This window comes from Capsicum annuum, chromosome 8 (genome assembly GCF_002878395.1).
Source record: "Capsicum annuum cultivar UCD-10X-F1 chromosome 8, UCD10Xv1.1, whole genome shotgun sequence".
Taxonomy (NCBI): Eukaryota; Viridiplantae; Streptophyta; class Magnoliopsida; order Solanales; family Solanaceae; genus Capsicum; species Capsicum annuum.
The window spans coordinates 28,981,269-29,003,061 of NC_061118.1; positions in this window are offsets into that span (position 1 = coordinate 28,981,269).

The following is a 21,793-nucleotide window of genomic DNA, read 5'->3' on the forward strand; positions in this document are numbered from 1 at the left end:
GTTAGTAGCATTCCTTGGTCATATTATTTTTGGTGATGGCATTAGAGTTGATCCTCAAAAGACCAAAGTGGTGAAAAACTAGACTAGACCCATCTATCCATCAGATATTAAGAGTTTCTTAGGTTTAGTTGGCTATTACCATCGATTTTTTGAAGAGCTTTCATCTATTGCATCTCCCGCGTCCAGATAGACTCAGAAGAAAGTCCAACTTCATTGGTCAGATTCTTGCGAGAACAGTTTTTAGGAGTTGAAGACTTGACTCACCTCAGCCCCAGTTTTAACTCTACCAGATGGTTCAGATTGGTTTATTATGTATTGTGATGCATCCAGAGTAGATTTGGGTTGTGTCCTCATGCAAAGAGGTAAGTTTATAGCCTATGCCTCCAGGCAGCTTAAGCCCCATGAGAAGAATTACCCAATCCATGATCTCGAGTTAGTAGCTGTAGTATTTGCCTTAAAGATTTGGAGGCATTACTTGTATGGGGTGCAAGTTGATGTGTTCATAGATCACAAAAGCCTTCAGTATGTTTTTTCACAGAAAGATTTAAATTTTTGTCAAAGAAGATGGCTAGAGTTATTGAAAGATTATGATATGAGTGTTCTATATCACCCAGGCAAGGCCAATGTAGTGGTTGATGCTCTTAGTAGACTGTCTATGGGTAGTGTTGCTCATGTTAGGATAGTAAGAAGAAGTTAGCTTAGGAAGTTTATCAACTTGCCTAACTAGGTGTTCGCTTAGTCTAATCAGTAGAAGGCAATGTGTGGGTTCAGAAAAGTTCTGAATCCCCTCTAGTTTCTGAGGTAGAGGAAAAGAAGGATAGAGATCCCAGTCTTGTTAAGTTGAAAGAGTCAGTCAAAGATCAAAAAATAGAGGTTTTTTCCCAAGGGGGAGATAGTCTATTGCATTGCCAGGGTCAACTGTGTGCCAGGTGTAGATGACATAAGACAACGAATTCTTGAAGAAGCACATGGTACGCGTTACTCTATTCATCTAGGGACCAATAAAATGTACCATAATTTGCTGGAGATCTATTGGTGGAGTGGGATAAAAAGAGATATTGCAGAATTTGTAGCTAAGTACTCTAATGTCAACAAGTTAAGATTGAGCACCAGAAGCCTAGTGGGTCCATATAGGAGTTCAGTATTCCCACATGGAAATGGGAAGAAGTAAATATGGAATTTGTGACGGGTTTGCCTCGTACTCATCATCAGCATGATTCTATATTGGTTATCGTAGATAGGATGACTAAATCAGCTCATTTTTTGCCAGTCTTTACTTTCTATTAGGCCGAGGACTACACCAAACCCTATATCAGAGAGTTGGTCAAGTTACATGGAGTTCTAGTATCCATTATCTCAGATAGAGATACCCAGTTCATCTCTCATTTCTGGAAAGCATTCCAAAAGGCTCTTGGTACTCTAGTTTACCTCAGTACAGCCTTCCACCTTCAGAAAGATAGTCAAGAAGAAAGGACCATTCATACTCTAGAATATATGCTAAGAGCTTGTGTTATCGATTTTAAGGGTAGTTGGGATGACCACTTTCCTTTGATCGAATTCGCATACAATAACAGCTATCATTCTAGTATTCAGATGGTTTTATTTGAGGTTCTCAATGATAGGAGATGCAGATCTCTAATTGGTTGGTTTGAGGTAGGTGAGGCTGTAGTAGTAGGGCCTGATCTAGTATTCGATGCCTTAGAAAAGGTTCAGTTAATTAGAGAAAGACTTAGGGATACCCAGAGCCGATAAAAATCATACACAGATGTGAAAAGAAAGGATCTTGAGTTTAAGATCAGGGATTTTGTGTTCTTGAAAATCTCTCCGGTGAAGGGGGTAAAGAGGTTTGGCAAGAAGGGAAAGCTCATACCCTAATATATCAGTCCTTACAGGTTTCTCAGCCATTTCGGAAAGGTAGCTTATGAGGTTGAGATGCCTTCAGATCTAGCCTCAGTGCATTCAGTATTCCACGTCTCCTTGCTAAAGAAATACATTAGTGACCCAGCAGTCATAGTTCCTTTAGAGGATGTAAATTTTCAGAGTGATCTTTCTTTTGAAGAGGTTTCAGTCCAAATCCTTGATCATCAAATTCACAGACTGAGGAACAAGGAAGTTCCCTTAGTCAAAGTTCTTTGGCGGAATCAGTCTATTGAAGGAGCTACTTGGGAAGCAGAAGCAGATATGGAGACCAAGTATCCTCGCCTCTTCTCCATAAACTCAAATCCATTTAAGGTAACAACCTTTCTTAGCTTTGCTTAGTTCCTTGATCATATATAATTATAAACTTGGTATTCATTACCGTCACATATTCAGTCATGCATTCATGAATCACTTTAGTCATGTTCTCATGCATCATTTATGTACGTTAAGTATGAAAAAATAGCTTATCAGTAGCTTCAGTCATGTATTACATGCATCAGATATGCATGTTCAGCATGTTAACTCAGTCTATCAGTGTCTCAGCTTAATTAGTTTTATTCAGGGAAGAATGTTTCCAAGGGGGAGATATTGTATTACCCCATATTTCTCAAGCTTAACTTAACCCTCAGTTCGTGAGTTATCTAATATAAAATTTTTGAAATACTTAGTATGTTTCATTTTAGAGCCTACCATTTCGAAGAAAATTGAATTAGGTTTCTAATGATATAAAATTTACCTAAATCTGATAACCGGGTAAGAAGTTATGGCTATTTTCAATTTTAGTCATTAAACACTGTCATTCAGGCCAGTAGCGCATAATGGAGTATGTCAAAATGAAAATTTTCAGTTTCTAGTGTTGCTCCACAATATTGACACATTGCACCAAGGCCTATTTTTATGTTTTTCACTTTCCAGTGTATCAATGCAATCCCACCGCATTGCGATGAGTTCAGATTTTAGAATCAAAGGGGCACTGCAATCCCACCATGTCGCGCCAAGCCCGCAATTCCTAGTTGTCATTTTCTAAAGACATGGTACGATAGCACCGCATCACGCTAGGGATCCAGGTCAAAAAAATTCTTAATAATTTAAAGTGACGTACAAGGATAAATTGGTCTTTTCCCATGATTTTTACATGACCAGATACGGGATTTAATCCCTAAAAATGTTTTAAAGGTTATTCTTAATCAACTTTCCCCCAAATTAAAAGCATTCTCTCCCAAGAAAACAAACCCTAGATCCAAGAAATCAAGATCAATCTCAAGAATTTCTCCAAAAATCTAAAAGAACAAATATTCCAAGGTATGTTAGGTGTTCATCTATGGGTCCCTTTCACCCATAGAGTCCATAAATCCACTTTTAAAACTTTAAGATCTACTATTCATGATTTACATGCTTAAAATTTGATTATATTAGTGTTCTTGATATTAAATAAGTTCCAATTTATGATTAATTGTAGATTCCATGAAGTTTGAATAGCATGTGCATTGAATTGTGAAATTCCCATGTTATAATCCATGAATTTGCAAGTAAGGGCATTGTAATTTCCATGCTTATGTGTTAACCATTATTATGTGCATTAAGTTATGCTCTCTAGGTGTTTGATAGAATGTCCATGTGAATGAATTAATAAAATCATGGCTTGTTAGTACATGTTTAAGCTTATGCCCTACAAGTGTTTGAGAAAATATCTCTATAAATGATTTTGAACAAGTGTACATTGTTATGTCTTTCAAGATCATGTTATGCTTTATTTTTCATGCTATCGAGTCCTGGGGGTATTTAAACCCGATAATTTAACTGTGTGCCTAGAGCCAGTGTTAGTTACTGAATAGTATCAGTCATTTTACGATCAGTAATATTCTCAGTTAGTTACAAAACTCAGTAGAACTTAGTCAGTTATAGAACATAGGAAAATTTAGTAAACTCAGAATTAGTTCAGCTCAGTCCAGTTTAGTGTCTTTTAGTTGGGAGTAGGATTAAGCACTGAGTGAACCCAAGGATGAGGGCTCACCTGCCAATAGAGAGTGTGATCCTTAGAAGCAATCCTTTTATTTTAGAACTATGTAGCCAGCGTAGGTTGAGATATCTAACCTGGAAGTTGAGAGTTGATGAGGTGTTTTAACCTGAAAGATGAGGGTTCCACCTTTCTCATTAGAGTACCTACCAAATGAGGGTAACTCTTCAGCTTGTCTTTACTCATGACAGGGTATTGACACCCTTCTAACTGTAGTCATAGGCTGGACCCCAACTCAGTTATCTTATCTTATTTGGGGCATGTCAGTTTGATAATTACCTCCCACAGTCTCAGTTTTAGTCATCAAAATAGAACTCAATTAAGTTCTACAGAATTAGGACTGTCAGATACAGTCAACCAGTATCAGTAAATTAGTTATCAATAACTTTAAATATCAGTTACTCAGTATCAGAATTAAGGACTTAGCTTTAGACAAGCTTAGTCACAGTATTTATTTATATGCATATTAGTGCACACTCAGTATTTACAGTAGTATCAATTATTTATGTTCTCTTATATTTATTTACTCTATATCATACAATCAGTTATTATTCATGCATATGAACCTTTGCATTTAGCCTTACCCCATCTAGCATACCAGTACATTCCACATGTTGACGTATACTCTTTCTTTGCACTATGATGTCTTATGTCATAGGATCATATGCTTAGGTTCCCGGCCGTTCATAGATAGATTCAGATTCAGCCAGCAGCAGTAGATTAGTAGTGAGTTCTCATCATTCGAGGATATTCTTTTGTTTTATTATTTTAGTAGACTCGGTATTTTAGTAGATGGAGTTAGTTGGTGAATTATCCCATCAACTCCACTTTCAGACAGTTCAGTTTAGAGGCTTTTTAGTTTTCAGACAGTATTCAGTTTTACAAATTTTTATTACAGTTTGATATTTCAGTAGTATTTCAAATATTTGAACCCTATGGCATTTTAGCCTATTATTTTTCATATATTTTCGTATATTATTCAGTGCTCACAGCAGATATCAGTCATAGGTTAGCTTGTGGTCTTTTGGGGTTATAAGCACCATGTAGCATCCAGGGTATAGACTCGGGGCATTACATTTATCTAATTAATCTACCATGATTTTGGTGTTATAATGCTAATGATGGAATAAATTATATTGCTTATTGGTACTAAGCTGAAAAGATGAGAGACTTTGACAACACCTGGTTCATGGCCATTGAATGTCGAAACCTCTACTCTGGTAATCTGCCAAGGACAAAATTACTCCTAAAAATGGGTATTTTCCTTGATAAAATGAAAGAGAAGCTCCCAGGATTCCATGCTAGACTCACTGCTACCGGGTGGTTGTGTTTGACCTAGACCTCTACCATGCTAATGAGCATTGGGTACATGAGTTTTATGCCAACCTTAGAATAGTTTCTCTCACAAATTCAGTGATGACAATTTGGGGTAAGTAAGTGAAATTTGGATAAGAGTTGATTAATAAGGTATATGGGTTTCCGGATGCTTACATGGGGCAGTTCCAAGCAAAAAGATGCAAGCCAAGAACCTGGATGGAAAATATATTATATCAGGGCAAAGAAGTACTCTGGGCCACCACCAAGAGAGATATTTTGATGATTGACTTCACAAATGAGGCCTGGGTATGGATGAATATCATCTGGAGCATAGTATCGTCGTGCACTCACATGACTAATGTCACAGACATGTGAGCTCGGATGGTGACTTATATCCTATTTTCCATTCCTTTGAACGTGGGTAAGATTATGATCTCAGAGTGGATGTACTTCAAGAATCATGGAGGTACACTTCTTCTTTTTCCTTCCCTTACCAATTAGCTATACAGACGATCAAAGGTAGACGAATATGTCACAGATACTTGGGTGCACCCAAGCCCCTGCATCTTTCCACTTAAATTTCGAGGTGAGGGTGCTCCTGGTCAGAGCAAGAAAATAAAGATGGACTTAGGCAAGTTGACCCAAGAGGATGCAGACTCTTGTAGACCTTCATTGACCAATACCCTTGATGATATCTCAGGTCAGATACGGGTGGTTAGGGAGCTTTTGTCTAGATTGCCTCAGGGATAAGAAGAGTCCTCTACTGTTTGCACTTATATGTGACTGGTCGAATTATGACATATACCATTAGGAGAAGAAGCAAGAAGCCACTGTTTCCAGGCTGGAGAGAGCCTACTCAAACTTTATCGGATTATACAGGGACCGCAGGGACTCTCATGAGAAGATGAAGAAAAGGGAGAAGAATAGGGACAAATTCTTCAACAAGATATGGAAAGAGGTAAAGGTCCTGTGGAAGGTCCTAAAACCCCATGATAGGCTACTTTCTCCCTGGGTGGTGAGTGATGATGAGATGCCTAAAGATTGGTCAATTGATGATACCGGTGGTGATGGTCCATAGTCAGCGGGAGAGAGCATCTTCTGATGCAAATTCAAGGAGGACCCTTACCTTTTCCTATAATTTTATTGATTATGCATTGGGGACACTGCTAGCCTTTAAGTTGGGGGTGCCTTTCCATATATTTGTATTATTTTGATGTGTTGCCAGATAATTTTTATGTGGTTTTGATAACATTCTAGATGATGGTTTTTAATTTTTTTTTTTGGGATGCTAGATTTGGGCACTCTGATGGTGCCCATATTTTCATGGATTATCATGTAGTTTTATTTTTAGTTTTTATTTCTACTTTAGTTTTATTTTGATGATGCTACATGTCGAATCTTCCCGTATGATAGATTGAGTGATGACATTCTTAAGGGTAAAGCATTATGTTTGGGTTTTGAGCCATAGATGCAAGGGAATTCGAAGTACCCATGGCATTTGTGTCATTAATGCAAGCGAAGTCTAAGTACCTATGGCATTGTAAATTTGGGATCCTATTGTGCACCATTGGCGAAGTCTGAATAGCCATATGGTAGGTTTGCCCAAATTAAGCCAAAATGTGAGGCTAAATCTTTGGTTGTAGCCGTAAGTTAGCAAATTGAATATGATAAAAATGGAAAACAACCCCCCCCAACCCTGGTCCAAATTTTTTTTCAAAAATCAAGGGCATAGACGTGAGCAACCTTGTAACAAAAGTCTTTCTCTTTTTGTGACTCAACAAATGTTTGAATTATTAATAGTGATATATGCACCAATTATGTCTCTCACGGGAGGGGAAATTTAGCCTCATTGGGGAATTTTACATTCCATGTTTGGTGAGTTATTTGCATTCATCTCTAATATACTTATGTTATCTAGAACTTACCGCATTAGTCTCTCAAGGCTAATTTTTATTGTATTTGGTAGGACAAATTATCTTAGGCTATCTTTGTTACTTTGGATGCCACTTTATCTTAAAAATCCTATCATGCATAAATGTAATCCCTAGTAACCCGCTTTGAGCCTTTTGACCCTTTTTTGGCAAACATATTACAAGTCGTGAAGAATTCTTTTTATTCATCTATTAAACCATACCCTTCTTCAACTTAAAAATACAACTTGAGGCTAAAAGCCTAAGTTGGGGTGGTAAAGATTGATGGAAGTATGTGTGGGGCCATGAAATTGTAAGTGAAATGCCTAAGTGCCCAAGCATTGAAAATAAATGAATAGAAAAATAAAGGATCAAACAAAGGAAAGAATTGCAAAAAAAGAAAATAAAAGAAACTAGGTAAACAAAGGCAGCAAAAAGTAGGCATATGAAAAGAGAAAAGATCAAAGAGGAGTGGCCTATAGTAAAAAGATGGATTAAATAGTGTGATGTAGAGGTTCAAGGAAGGTTGTAACCATGTTGTTCCCAAATAATATCCTACCCTAACCCGAACCTACATTATAAGCTCAAAAAGTCCTTTGAGATCTTCAACCATTTACTTTCTTTGTAGTGTCAATTGAAAATAGGGGAAAGCCTATTATTTGACACTTGTTGACATAGAGAGTTCTTTTTTTAGGGAGAGAATTTTTTAACTTAAATTCCTTGTTGAATAATTGGTAGCTTGGTGTGTGGAATTTCTTTCTTGTGAAGAGGTATGTGACGAGTTGAGGTAGGTTATTTTGTCATCTTACGAGCAATAAGACAAATGAAGTATAGCTTAGTTTTGATCAAAAGTGAGTCACTTTTAGAGTATTGGTTATTGTTGCTGGGTTTCTCTTTAAAGTCTTGTGCATCCTTGGATATTACATTTTATGATGAGCGGTGTATTAAGAATAGCTTAAACCATGTGCAATGAGCTACTTATGGTAGTGACTAAGCTTGAAGTCATTGTGATCTTTGAGGCATGACAATTGGGCATAAAAGTGTAATTATTCATGATAAGTGGTACTGTTTCTTGAGGACAAGCAAAGTTTTAAGTTGGGGGTGTTGATGAGTGGTTATTTTACCACTCATTTTCACTTTATATTCATGCACATTACCATGTTTTGAATGAATAAATGAGACATAATTGTGATTGAATGCACTGATATCCACATTTTGCAAGCATATAGTTGATGAGATAGAAATATGTAGGTTAGAGCTAAAAATGATCAAAAAAAAGTAAGAAACTGCAACAGAAGACCTAAAGCAGACATGGCCTCAGTTACAGCAGTCGCGGTCTGAGGATCATGATTGTGGTCAGTCAATAAGGTCAACCTACCGCGGTCGTATGAGATAATCATGGTTGGGTATCCGCGATTATGGCAAAGCCTATGCGATCGTTGTCTTGCAAAAAATACAGCCCAAGGGCAAAAATGTAAATTCACATGGGTGATCCCAAATTTGGCAAAAAGAAGACTAAAACCCTATTATTGGATATATTCCATCTTCCCCAATTTTTAGATATTTTTCTAAGGTTATAGCCTCCATATTTGGACAAGACAATATTGTATAAATTTAGGGTGAAGAATACTTAGGAGTAACATTACAAGTGAAGAATTAGTGAACTCCCGTTGAAGCTTTGTTGGATCTCATAGTTTGAAGTAACATTCACTTAAGATTTTCTCAAATTAAATCAATAGAGATTTTGTGTAAAATATTTACTTATTTATCTTATAAGTAGCTTTTTCTCTTGGGATTATGCTAGAATAGGGTGCAATTGCATGTGCGTTGTGATTTATTTGTGCATATGTTAATGTGCTGATTGAGGGGTTCTATTGTTGCTTGATTAAATTTGTTGGGATTTGTGGGTGAAACCCCCAAATACTCAAATAGATTGGTGGGTGAAAATCCCATCCTCTTGAAAGCTTAAACCATCCTAGAAAGAAGGGTTTGGGTAAACTTTAGGAACCCACATCACCTTAAAAGAGGGATGTGGACACCAAAGCAATAGTAGACAATTATTGGTATGATTTGTTAAATTTTAACTATCTTAGACATAAGGGTGATTGTGAGGTTGAATGTATTTTAGGTATCATCCTAGAAATAGTGATGCCTAATTGAGGTATTGGGTGTCTTTAATTGACACACTCGTTATGTACTCAAAAGGGTCAATGAGTGAAATCCTTTAGACTTTGTTAACAAACCCATCTCAAGGACCTTTAATCTAGCCTACCACATCATAAACAATAAGAACATTCATTAAATCATCAAGTTCCTATGCATGGCATGCCTCTACAAGAGCTTAATCCCAAAACCCATGCCTAATTATTTAGACTCTAATTATTCGTAGCCTTGAATTTGTTCCCGAAAACTTCCCCCATTTTTATCTTTTTGTACTATTGGTTTGAATTTTACAAGTAATCATTATTTTGAATTAACTTGATTGCTACTAACATTGTTCCTCATGGATTCGACCTCAACTTTAAAGTTGAGTAAATATATTGATGATGAATGCCTTGTACTTAAACTAAAGTGTAAGTTGAGCGTTATCAGAGTGCAGCTCTTGAGACATATTTAGGAAACATTCTTTTTCCCTTGCTTTATTTCTTATGTAGTGAGAACACTGCTATTTCTTCAGTTGGGGGTGCTTTTCTAGATCTGCATTATTTTGATATATTTTTAGATATTTCTGGTATTGATTTGATGACATTGTGGATGATTTTTATTTTTCTTTTGGATTGATACATTTGGGCACACTGATGGTGCCCACATTTAATGGATTGGTCTTTTTGGTTTTTTTTTAGATTCTCTATTTTGCTTTAGTTTATTTTAATTATGGTAATGCTTGACGTGTTTTTTTCTATGATAGATTGAGTATCAATATTCTTAAGTGAAATGCATCGTGATTTGGGTTTTGAGACATAGGTGCAGAGGAATTCTGAGTACCTGTGGCATCAAGATCACAAATACATTGGATGTCTGAGTACCTGTGGCAATGTGAATTTGGGAATGCACGCATGCCATTGGCGAAGTCTGAGTAGCCATATGATTGGTTTTCCCATAGTAAGCCAAAATGTGAGACTAAGGCTTAGATTGTTGCCATAAGAAGCAAATTGTACGTGGTGCAAATTCAAAACAATCAACCCCCCTTCGTCCTAAAATTTTTCAAAAAAAATTCAAAGGCATGGACATGAGAAACCATGTAACAAAACTTTCTTTTTTTGTGACTCCAAAATTTTTGACTTGTACATATTGATAGATACTTCATTTTTGTCTCTAATGTGAGGGGCAATTGAGCTTCCTTAGTGAGTCCACATGCCATCTGTTGTGACTTTATTTATTTAAATCTGATTCATACTTGTGTCATCTAGAACTTGCCCCATTTGTTTTTCAAGGCTAAATTTTTATTGTATTTGATTGGAGAGATGATCTTCGGCCATCTTCGTGAAATTTGGAAGCCCACTTTAGCCTAAAAAGCCTACCCGTGCATAAATGTTATCCCTAGTAACCCATTTTTAGCCTTTGGACCTTTATTTGGAAAACACATTACAAGTCATGAGCCTTTCAACTTTTATCCCACTCTTGAACCATACCCTCCTTGAACTTAGAAATGTAATGTGAGGCTATAAGCCTAAATTAGGGGTGGTGAAGATTAAAGGAAGAAACTTTGGGCCACGATGTGTTAGTGAAGGCCTATGTGTTTAATCATTGAAACAAATACATATGAAAAAAAGGACCCAACAAATTAAGGAATTGCTTAAAATTTGCAAGAAACAAAATGAAAGAAAATGGGTGAAATAAGTAAGTAATAGTAGGCACTTGTATAATCAAAAGAATGAAAACAAAGGGAAGTGGCCCATAGTTAAAGGATTGATCAAATAGTGTGATGTAGATATTCAAGGAGGGTGTAACCATGTTGTTCCTAACATGGTATCCTACCCTAACACAAACCTATATTACAAGCTCAATAAGACCTTTGATATCTCCAACCATTTGTTTTCATTATAGTGGAGATAGAATATAGGGGCCAGCCTATGATATAACACTTGTTAGCATAGAGATTTCTTGTGGGAAAGAGAGTTTTGCACTTAAATTCTTTTTGCATAATTGGTAGCTTTGTGTGTGAAATTTTCTTTCTTGTAAGGAGGCTTGTGAACAAGTTTAGGTGGTGATTTTATCATCATCTAAGAAATGAGCAAAAGGAGTATAGTTTAGTGATGGTCAAAAGTGAGTCACTTCTCGAGTATTGGTTGTTGTTATATTTTTGCCCTTTTAAGTCTTTTGCATCCTTAAATATAGCTTTTTATGTTGAGGGGTGAAGTGAGAATAGCTTGGCCAATGTTAAAAGAGCTACTTGTGGTAGTGACTAAGCTTAAAGTCAATATGATTATTCGGCCATCAACAATTCCTAATTATTGAACATAGTTCTAGTTCTTAGCCTCCATACTTGAAGAAGAAAATATTGTATTAATTCTGGGCGAAGAATACATTGGAGTAGTTTCCAAGTGAAGGACATCTAGCTCCCATTAAATACAAAGTTTGAAGTAACATTAACCTAGTCTTTAATAGATCTGATCAATGGAGGTTATTGGATATAGTTTGCTTACTATTTCTATGTGTATCTAGTTCTTCCTCTTGGGAGTATGCTAGATTACGTTTGCAATTATATGTGGGATGTTATTTACTTGTGCATTTACTAGTTTGTGATGTTGGTTTTTATTATTGCTTGACTAATTTGGTTGGGAATTGGGGGTGAAAGCCTCAAATACCCAAATCGAGTTTGTGGGTGTGAATCCCAAGCTCTTGAAAGAGGGATGTGGGAACCAAGGCAATAATTGAAAATTTATGAGCATGGTTGGCTAATTTTCACTATCTTAGACATAAGGGTGATTGTGAAGTTAAATATACTTAGGCACCATCCTAGAAATAAGGGTGTCTAATTGAGGTATTAAGAGGTTTTGATTGAAGCATTCATTAGGTAAAAGGTTCAAGTCTTCAAGCTGCAAATTTGATTTGAAATTGGGTAAAAGGTTCAAGTCTTCAAAGTAGCGAGATAAAAGCATTATTGTCATTCCTTTTTCTCTATCTTTTCTCACCTTCGAATAGTTAAATCTTTTGTCCATCTGCAGCACAACTCATAGAGCAAAAGTTGGGACAGAGATTCAAATCTTCTAAGTGAAAACAAAAATGATAGTTGGAAGGGTAGTTCGCCACAAAAGAAGGGAGGAAACCCATCACGCCATGAAAAGTGGCCTATTTCCTTTTATTCTATGCATGTTAGAGTAGATTTTATTTTTGTATTTTTTCATGCATAATCCATGAAATGGTAGTGCTATGAGGAATTTTGATTGAAATTGAAAAAGAAAACTGTGAAATTGGCATCTGTGGAATTAATAGAGGAGTGTAGTAGACCAAATTTTTGGTCTTGATTACCGTGACCACGGCCTATGCCTCCACAAATGTAGAGGCCATATGCCCACAATCATGGAACTAGGACTGCAATTGTGGTCGAGTATTGAAATAACCATCCGACTACAATTTTTCCACAGGCATCTATCTCAAATTCTCTCAAAATTTAGGCATTGTGTAGACTACCCAAGTATTTATTTTAGTGTAATTTCATTCTCTAACTTGGTATGTTATCTCTACTCTCTTGTTTTTAATGTAATTGCTTGCTTAGAACTTATAGTTTATGGAAAGGTCTGAAATAGTGTTTTTAACACAAAGTATATGCTTGTTTTGAAGTATTGTGGTGATTAGCTATTCTAGATGGTGTACACACCAACGGGGAAGTCTTGAGTACCCTGATTTAGGCCTAAACTTATTGAAATTAATGTGCACTCCATGTGTTCAATTCGATGCCCCAATGAGCAATGATAATTCCTTCAAGTTTGGGGTTATAACCATCCATTCTAGGCTTAAGTTCATTGATCACGATTTTTATGTGCCTAGTTAGAACACAAATTTAGGGTTAAAATCATGTGTTTTGAGTGATGTGCAGAACTGTCGACCATAGTCTTAGGTACAGCGATCGCGGTCCCGATGACTGCAATTGTGGAACCTAGATTGTAGTCATTACTCCACGATCGTCATACCTGAGGGAATTTATCTATATTAGCCAAATTAATCTACCATGATTTTTGTGTTCTAATGCTAATGATGGTCTGAGTTATATTTCTTATTAGTACTAAGCTACAAAAATGAGAGACTTTGACAACACCAGGTTCATGGCCACTAAATGCGAAAACCTCTATTATGGTGATCTGCCAAGGACAAAATTTGTCCCAAAAATGGGTATTTGCATTGATAAAGTGGAGGATAAGCTCCCAGTATTCCATGCTAGACTCACTGCTAACGGGTGGTTGTGTTTGGCCCAAATCTCTACTTTGCTATTGAGCATCGGATACTTAAGTACTACGCCAAGCTTAGTATAGTTTCTCTCATAAATCTAGTGATGAAAATTTGGGGTAAGCAAGAGAACTTCGGAGCAGAGTAGATTAATGAAGTATATGGGTTTCTGGATGCTCACATGGGGCAGTTCCAAGCAAAAAGATGTGAGCCAGGAACCAGGATGGTAAACATATTATGTCTGGGTAAAGAAGCAATCTAGGCCACCACCAAGAGAGAAAATTTTGATGAATGACTTCACAAATGAGGCCTGGATATGGCTAAATATCATCTGCAGCAGAGTATCGTCGTGGACTCACATAACTAATGTCACAAACATGTGAGCTCGGGTGGTGGCTCATATCCTATTTGGCATTTCTCTAAACATGGGCGAGATTATGATCTCGAAGTGGAGGTATTTCAAGAACCATGGAGGTATACTTCTTCTTTTTCCTTCCCTTATCACTTAACTATGTAGAAGAGCAAAGATGGAGGAATATATAGCAGATACTTGGGTGCACGCAAAACCCTTGTTTTTTTCACTCAAATTATATGGTGAGGGTGCTCCTGGTTAGAGCAAAGCAATGAATATGGACTTAGGAAAGTCGACCCAAGAGGATGCAGACACTTGTAGACCTTCATCAGCCAATCCCCTTGATGACATCTCAGGTCAGATACAGGTGGTTCGGAAGCTATTGTCCAGACTGCCTCAGGGACCAGAAGAGTCCTCGGATGGCCTCATTTATCACCTTTGTGGTCATTCAAGATAGTCAAGATACCACAATCGCATGGAATTTCCTACAGTCGTATTAGGCACGATTGCAACAAAACTGGTGTGATCGTGGCCTAGCGAAAAATTAACCCAAGGGAAAAGATGTAGATGCACATATTTGTTCCCAAATTTTCCCTAAAGAAGACTCAAAGCCTATTATTCCATCATACATTCTATAATTCCTAATTATTGAACATAGTTCTTAGCCTCCATACTTGAAGAAGAAAATATTGTATTAATTCTGGGCGAAGAATACATTAGAGTAGTTTCCAAGTAAAGGACATCTAGCTCCAATTAAAGATTTGTGGATATTCAAAGTTTGAAGTAACATTCACCTAAGTAACATTCACCTAGTTTTTCATAGATCTGATCATTGGAGGTTATTTGATATAGTTTGCTTATTATTTCTATATGTAGCTAGCTCTTCCTCTTTGGAGTATGCCAGATTAGGGTGCAATTATATGTGGGATGTTATTTACTTGGGCATTTACTAGTTTGTGATGTTGTCTTTTATTATTTCTTGACTAATTTGGTTATGAATTAGGGGTGAAAGCCTCAAATACCCAAATCGGGTTTGCGGCTCTCTATGGTAGGAGGTGTAGATCTCCTATTAGTTGGTTTAAAGTTGGTGACTCTACTTTGATAGGGAAAAATTCAGTATATGAGGCGATGGGTGATTCTATTATGGATATAAAGGTCTATAGGGGTTGAGTAGTGTCTATCTGTGGTAGGGAGACCCTAGTGGTTCTGATAGAGTTGGATATGGTAGACTTTGATGTGATCTTTGGGATGGATTGGCTTCACTTATGCTCTGCATCTCTTGATTGTAGGACCCCAAAGTTTAGTTTTCAATTCCCTAATGAACTGGTAATAGAGTGGCAGGGGAGCTCCCTAGTTCCTAAGGGGAGATTTATTTCCTATCTTAGAGCTCAGAAGCTAATTTTCAAAGGGTATCTTTATCATCTAGTTTGGGTTATAGATTCTAGTTCTTGGGTTCCTTCTTTACAATCTATCCCTGTTATTAATGAGTTTCCTAAAGTGTTTCCAAATGTTCTTTTGGTATTTCTCCTAATAGGGAAATAGACTTTGGGATTGATCTTTTACCAAATGCCTATCCTATCTCTATTCCTTTATATGGATGGATTCGGCTAAGTTGAAAGAACTTAAGGAGTAATTAAAGGATCTTCTTGATAAAGGTTTTATCTTTCCTAGTATGTCCTTTTAGGGTGCTCCCATGCTTTTCGTGCATAAGAAGGATGGGTCTCTTTAGATGTACATAGACTATTGGTAGTTGAATAACGTAATAGTGAAGAATAAGTATCTTCTTTTGAGGATTGATGACCTCTTTAACCATCTTTAGGGTGCTGAATGCTTCTTTAAGATTGATCTACGATTGAGTTACTATCAGTAGAAGATTTGGGAGGTGGATATCCCTAAGACTTTTTTTCATACCCGATATGGTCACTAGAGTTTTTGATTATGTCCTTTTGTTTGACTAATGCTCTGGCTGTATTTATGGACCTGATGAATTGCGTATTTAGATAAATCTTAGATTTGTTCATGATCATGTTTATTGATGATATCTTGGTATATTCTAAGAGTGAGGAGGATCATGCCAGTCATATCCGAGTAGTGTTGCAGACTCTTAAGGATCAACGATTGTATGCCAAATTTTTGAAGTGTGAGTTTTGGTTGAATGTCATGACCTTGCTAGGTAATGTTATTTCTTGTGAGGGGATCATGGAGGATCTATAGAAAATTGAGACTGTTAAGAAGTTTTCTAGACCCATGACTCCAATCAACAATTAGAGCTTCTTGGGTTTAGCGGGGTATAACAGCAGGTTTGTGAAGAGCTTCTCTTCTAATACTGCTCCATTGACTAAGTTGACTCAAAAAAGGTAAAGTGTTTGAAGTCTGATGCTTATGAGGGTAGTTTTAAGAAATTGGAGGATAAATTAACTTCTGCTCTAATTTTGACTGTGCCCGAGGGTACTGATGGGTTTGTTGTGTACTGTGATACATCCAGCGTGAGACTAGGTTGTGTGTTGATACAACATGGTGAGGTTATGTCTTATGCTTCTAGATAGCTGAAGGTTCATGAAAGGAATTATCTAAATCATGATCTAGAGTTGGCGGTTGTGGTGATTGCATTAAAGATTTGGCATCACTATTTGTACGGAGTTCATGTTGATATCTATTCAAATCATAAAAGCCTACAGTATGTGTTTAGCCAGAATTAGTTGAATCTCAGGCAAAGAAGATGGCTCGACTTGCTCAAGGACTATGACATAATGTCCACTACCATCCAGGTAAGGCTAATATGGTGTTGATGCTCTTCGAAGGTTATCCATGTGTAGCTTGTCTCATGTGGATAAAGAGGAGCGGGGATTGGTGAATGATGTTTATCGATTGGATAATCTTTGAGTAGGCCTTCTGGATTTTGAGGATGGTGGTGTGATTGTACAAAGTATGGTAAAGTCATCCCTTGGTGTAGAGGTAAAGGAGAATTCGATTTTGGACCCCATCTTGATGCAGATTAAGGATGATGTAGTCAACAGAAGGTTATTGCTTTTGTGATTCGGGGTGATGGTATCTTGAGGTACCATGGTCTATTGTGTGTTCCTGATGTTAATGGGTTGCGAGAAAGGATTTTGATGGAGGCTCATGAGTCGAGGAATATAGTTCATCTCGATTTGACAAAAATGTACCATGACTTCAAGAAGATTTATTGGTGGAACATCATGAAGAGAGATGTGGCTAATTTTGTGGCTAAGTGTATAGTATGTCAGCAAGTGATGATTGAGCACTTGAGTCCTGGTGGAATATCTTAAGAGAATGAGTTGCCTATGTGGAAGTGGGAGGTGATCAACATGGATTTTATTACTGGACTTTTTTGGACTCGAAATCGGCATAATTGATCTGGGTCATTGTGGATAGGATGACTAAGTCTACGCACTTTTTTCCTGTGAGGCTTACTTACTCTTGAGAGGATTAGGCTAATTTATTTATTCAGGAGATCATAAAATTCAATGGTGCCCTGGTTTTCATTATTTTCGATCGAGGTATGCAATTCTTTTCTCACTTTTGGATTTTGTTTCAACAAGGCTTGGGTACACGGGTGAACCTTAGCACTGCATGCCACCCTCAGATGGATGGACAGGCGGAGAGGACCTTTCAGATTTTGGAGGATATGCTAAGGTCCTGTGTGATTCATTTTATAGGTAGGTGGGTTGATCATTTGCCTCTCATCGAGTTCTCTTACAATTATAGTTATCGCTATTGTATTAGGATGGCTCCTTTTAAGGCTCTTTATGGTAGAAGGTATAGATCTCCTATTGGGTGGTTTAAGTTTGGTGAGACTAGATTGTTCAGGTTGGACTTTGTTCACCAAGCCATGGAGAAGGTGAAGGTAATTTGGGATAGACTTAAGACTGCTCAGAGTCACCAAAAGTCCTATGTGGATATGAGGCAAAAAGAGTTGGTGATTGGGTATTCTTGAAGGTATATCCTATAAAAGGAGTGATGAGATTTGGGAAGAAGGGGAAGCTCAATCCCTGTTATGTTGGACCGTACTTGATTTTGAGGAGAGTGGGTAATGTTGCTTATAAGTTGGAATTGCCTTCAAATTTGGGTTCCATTCTCTTGGTTTTCCATGTGTCGATATAGAAAAAGTGTGGGGGGGATGCTTCTTTGGCTGTGCCTATTGAGAGTATAGGTATTTGGAATTCCTTGTCTTATGAGGAAGTTTTTGTTGAGATTTTAGACTGGTAAGTCTGTTGTTTGAGGACTAAAGATGTAGCTTCGATGAAGTTCCTTTGGAGGAACCACAAGGTAGAAGAAACTACTTGAGAAGCTGAAAAGGATATAAAGTCCAAATTTCTATTCTTATTCCCCGGCTTGAGTAATCGTGTTTAAGGTATGTGTTTTCCTACTCAATTTGTTTTCTGACTTTGTTAAAGATTTTGTGATTGCATCCCTATCTTACAATCATGCTAATGGATGCCTTGATTCATCATTCGGGGACAAATGATCTTAAAAGGGGGAGAATGTAACACTCTAGATTTTTTGCTCTAAATATTTTTGAGTTCTGAGCTCACTGCCCAAGGTATGACTTTGGTAACAAGTCGTAAAGACTCCCCATGAGCCGTAGAGTGTAAATCATATCCTAACCAGTTTAGGTGCCAAAGTTTCTATCCTGAGTACGATTAAGACCATACGAGTCATGGTGAGACATTACGAGTCGTAATGTGGGACTCATAGTCTCACTAGTGTAGTGGCCCCTTGTTTCTGTTGGGACTACGACTGGTACCCTATGATTTGTAAGGTCTGGTCAGGAGTAGAAAAGACGTCATATACTTCTTCCATGTTATTGCCTTAAGTTTCAATGATTGATATGGAAAAACTACTGGCAATTGAAGATGATTCAAATTTATAGAGGTTTTATTCTACTTGCAAAGAATCGAGATTTTTCAGTTATATATGTATGTTCCTTTAGGTTTTAAGTTTTGAGAAATAGATGGAATAAATATATGTTGGTCTCTTATAAGTGGTGAATCATGAAAACTTTTTTAATCTTTGGGGTTTAGAGTCTTTGGTGTTTCTAGTGTTGATTACATTAAATGAACAGTTTGGGCTTGTTTATTTACATGTCACGATCCGATTTATAAGTCATGATGGCATATACTTCTTCCTTCCAGTAGGTAACCCGAATCATAGCCCGGAGCTAGGTGCAATGAGCTAACTTTGTGAGAAATGGCCTAAAAGCCTGAAATTAACAATTTAAAGACCCAAATAGCAATAATATAGTCATAAAATCCTAATAGATAGATAGATAGAAAATCAACAACCATCCCAAGAATCAGTAATGTCGGTACAATATCTACTACAAATGAACTATGAGTACTGAATAGTCAACTACAATCCTTCTCGAATATGAAAGACTAGACATAGATAAATAGAAGGAAAAAAAGGTAACTCCATCTCCAAGAGCTCACCCAATCTCCAAAATGAATCCTGTATGAACGTTGAATTAGCAGCAGCAAATAGTACTTGGATCTGTACCAAAAAGGTATAAATATGTAGTATGAGTACCAAAACTATGGTTACTCAGTAGGAATCATCAGTCGACTAAGCTAAATCTTGATATATATATGATAAGATACAAGATAGAATAAGCTAAGTCCAGATAAAAGGGGAAACCCTGAAAATATACTCCGACACCATTGTATTTAAAGCAGTAAACCATACTAGATAATAACATAAATATCACACAATTATAACTACAAGATTGGTCCACATGATCCAATAAGTGCGAAAGTAAATAACCCAACGCAGGCCACCATAATCCTGGAGAGTACAATCAAGGAAACTAAGCAACCAAATAACCATAACTCAACAAATTATCATGCCATAACCAAGAATTCATCCGAACCATATCACCTCATACATAATTTCCAATGCCAGACTGTAATAACCCAGATTTTTGCCTCTAAAAATTTCTCAGTTCTGAGCTCATTGCCAAGGATACGACTTTGGTAATGAGTCGTGAAGACTCCCCACGAGCCATATAGTGTAAATCGTAGCCTCACTATTATAGGTACCAAATTTTTTGTACTAAGTATGATTAAGACCATACGAGTTTTGGTGAGACATTACGAGCCATAATGTAGGGCACGTAGTCTCACCAGTGTAGTGGTCCCATATTTCTGTTGAGACTATGATTAGTACCCTATGAGTCGTAAGGTCTAGTCAGAGTCATAGGGTATGACTCGTGAAAAAACCATTAAAGGTGCCCTGAGTTACTGTCTACTCAATGAGTCGTGATGATGACTTGTAAGGTGTCTGCACAAGTCATAAGGTGACCTGTAGTCACTGGCGATAGTTTTCTGTATTTTATTTAAGGTCACTTTGATCATTTACTTCTTTCCCCAATCATAACCCATGACCTTAAATACCCTAAGTGTCCTCATAACTCCCCATTAATCAATCTTAAAATACTCTAAAACTCTTTCAAATTCCCAAAGCAAGAACAAGCTAGGGTTTCTAAGGATTTGGAATTTAGAGCTTTAATTGGCGATTTCTCTCCATAATTGTGAGACTTTTAGAATATCTCTTCCCTAAAACTTAATTTGTTAAAAGTATGTGTTTAAATTGTATTTCATATGATTAATTGATGGTTTTGGAAACTAGGTTGAGGGTCTTTGAATGTTATTGATAGAAATGTTTTTCCTATGACTTTTGTGAATTATTCATGGATTGAATTGATAGTTTTGAAACTAATTGGGTGCATAGGTATGGGAATTGGAATTGAAACTAACGATAGTTTAGAGTATATGCAAATTGAAACTATCGTTAGAACTATTGCATGATATAGAGGGTTAATGAAATATGTATGGTTTTAAATTGAACCTTGGGGGTCGTGGATTCCCCTAATTTAATGGATAATTAACATTGAACCTCGAGGGTCGTGGATTCCCTTATGTTGGTGAATGATTGGACCTTGTGGTATCGTGGATTCCCCCAAGTAGTGATAATTGAAATAGCATGTTGACAATAGCTTGCAAGCGTAGTTGGTATGACAATACCAACAGTTTATGCCCTAATGGATGATTATGGGTTTAATGAATGAGAATATGTAAATGTTTTAATCGGGCTTTAAGGGGTTTGTGTAGCTGAGCCGTTTGTCGAAATGAGGGTCGTTCTTGATGACTGTGTTCTTGTGTCACGCTTTATATATTTGTATCCTGGATTGGTGAAGGGTCAGGGATTCCCCGACCTTCCTTGATATTTCGGTTCATGAAACTAACACGCAATGGGACCCTTTCAGGAGGGTGAGAGCTGGACCTATATAGCCTGTGGGTATAGATGACGGTTTGAGCTACACAGTCTAGGTTAATGTTTAACTCTCATGCTAAACCTTGTTCCTTATCCTGATATTATTTATATATATATATGTATGTATATGATTGTGTGCATATGGTTTTAGAATAATTTTGAACTGATTGATCATTGCAATATTTTATCCCTTCTGTGAGTTATATGCTAGCGCTCAACGAATCATATCACCAAGCCATAATGATAAACTAAACCAATAGGTTGTACTAGCACCACATCTAATAAGTCATGCCAATAACCAAGCACATAGGCCATGTCAAAGTTGTAATCATAAGTTATTTCAATAATCGTGTCCATAAGCCACCAATCATATTTGTAAACCATTAATCGTATCTATAAGTCACAATGTATCTATGAGGCATATAATATCTATGAGTCATTAATCATATCTATAAGGAATTAATCATATCTATAAGCCATATCGTATCTATGAGCCATATCATACCCATAAGACATATCATGTCTATGAGCCATATCATACCCATAATCCATATCATATCTGTGATCCATATCATACCCATAAGTCGTATCATATCT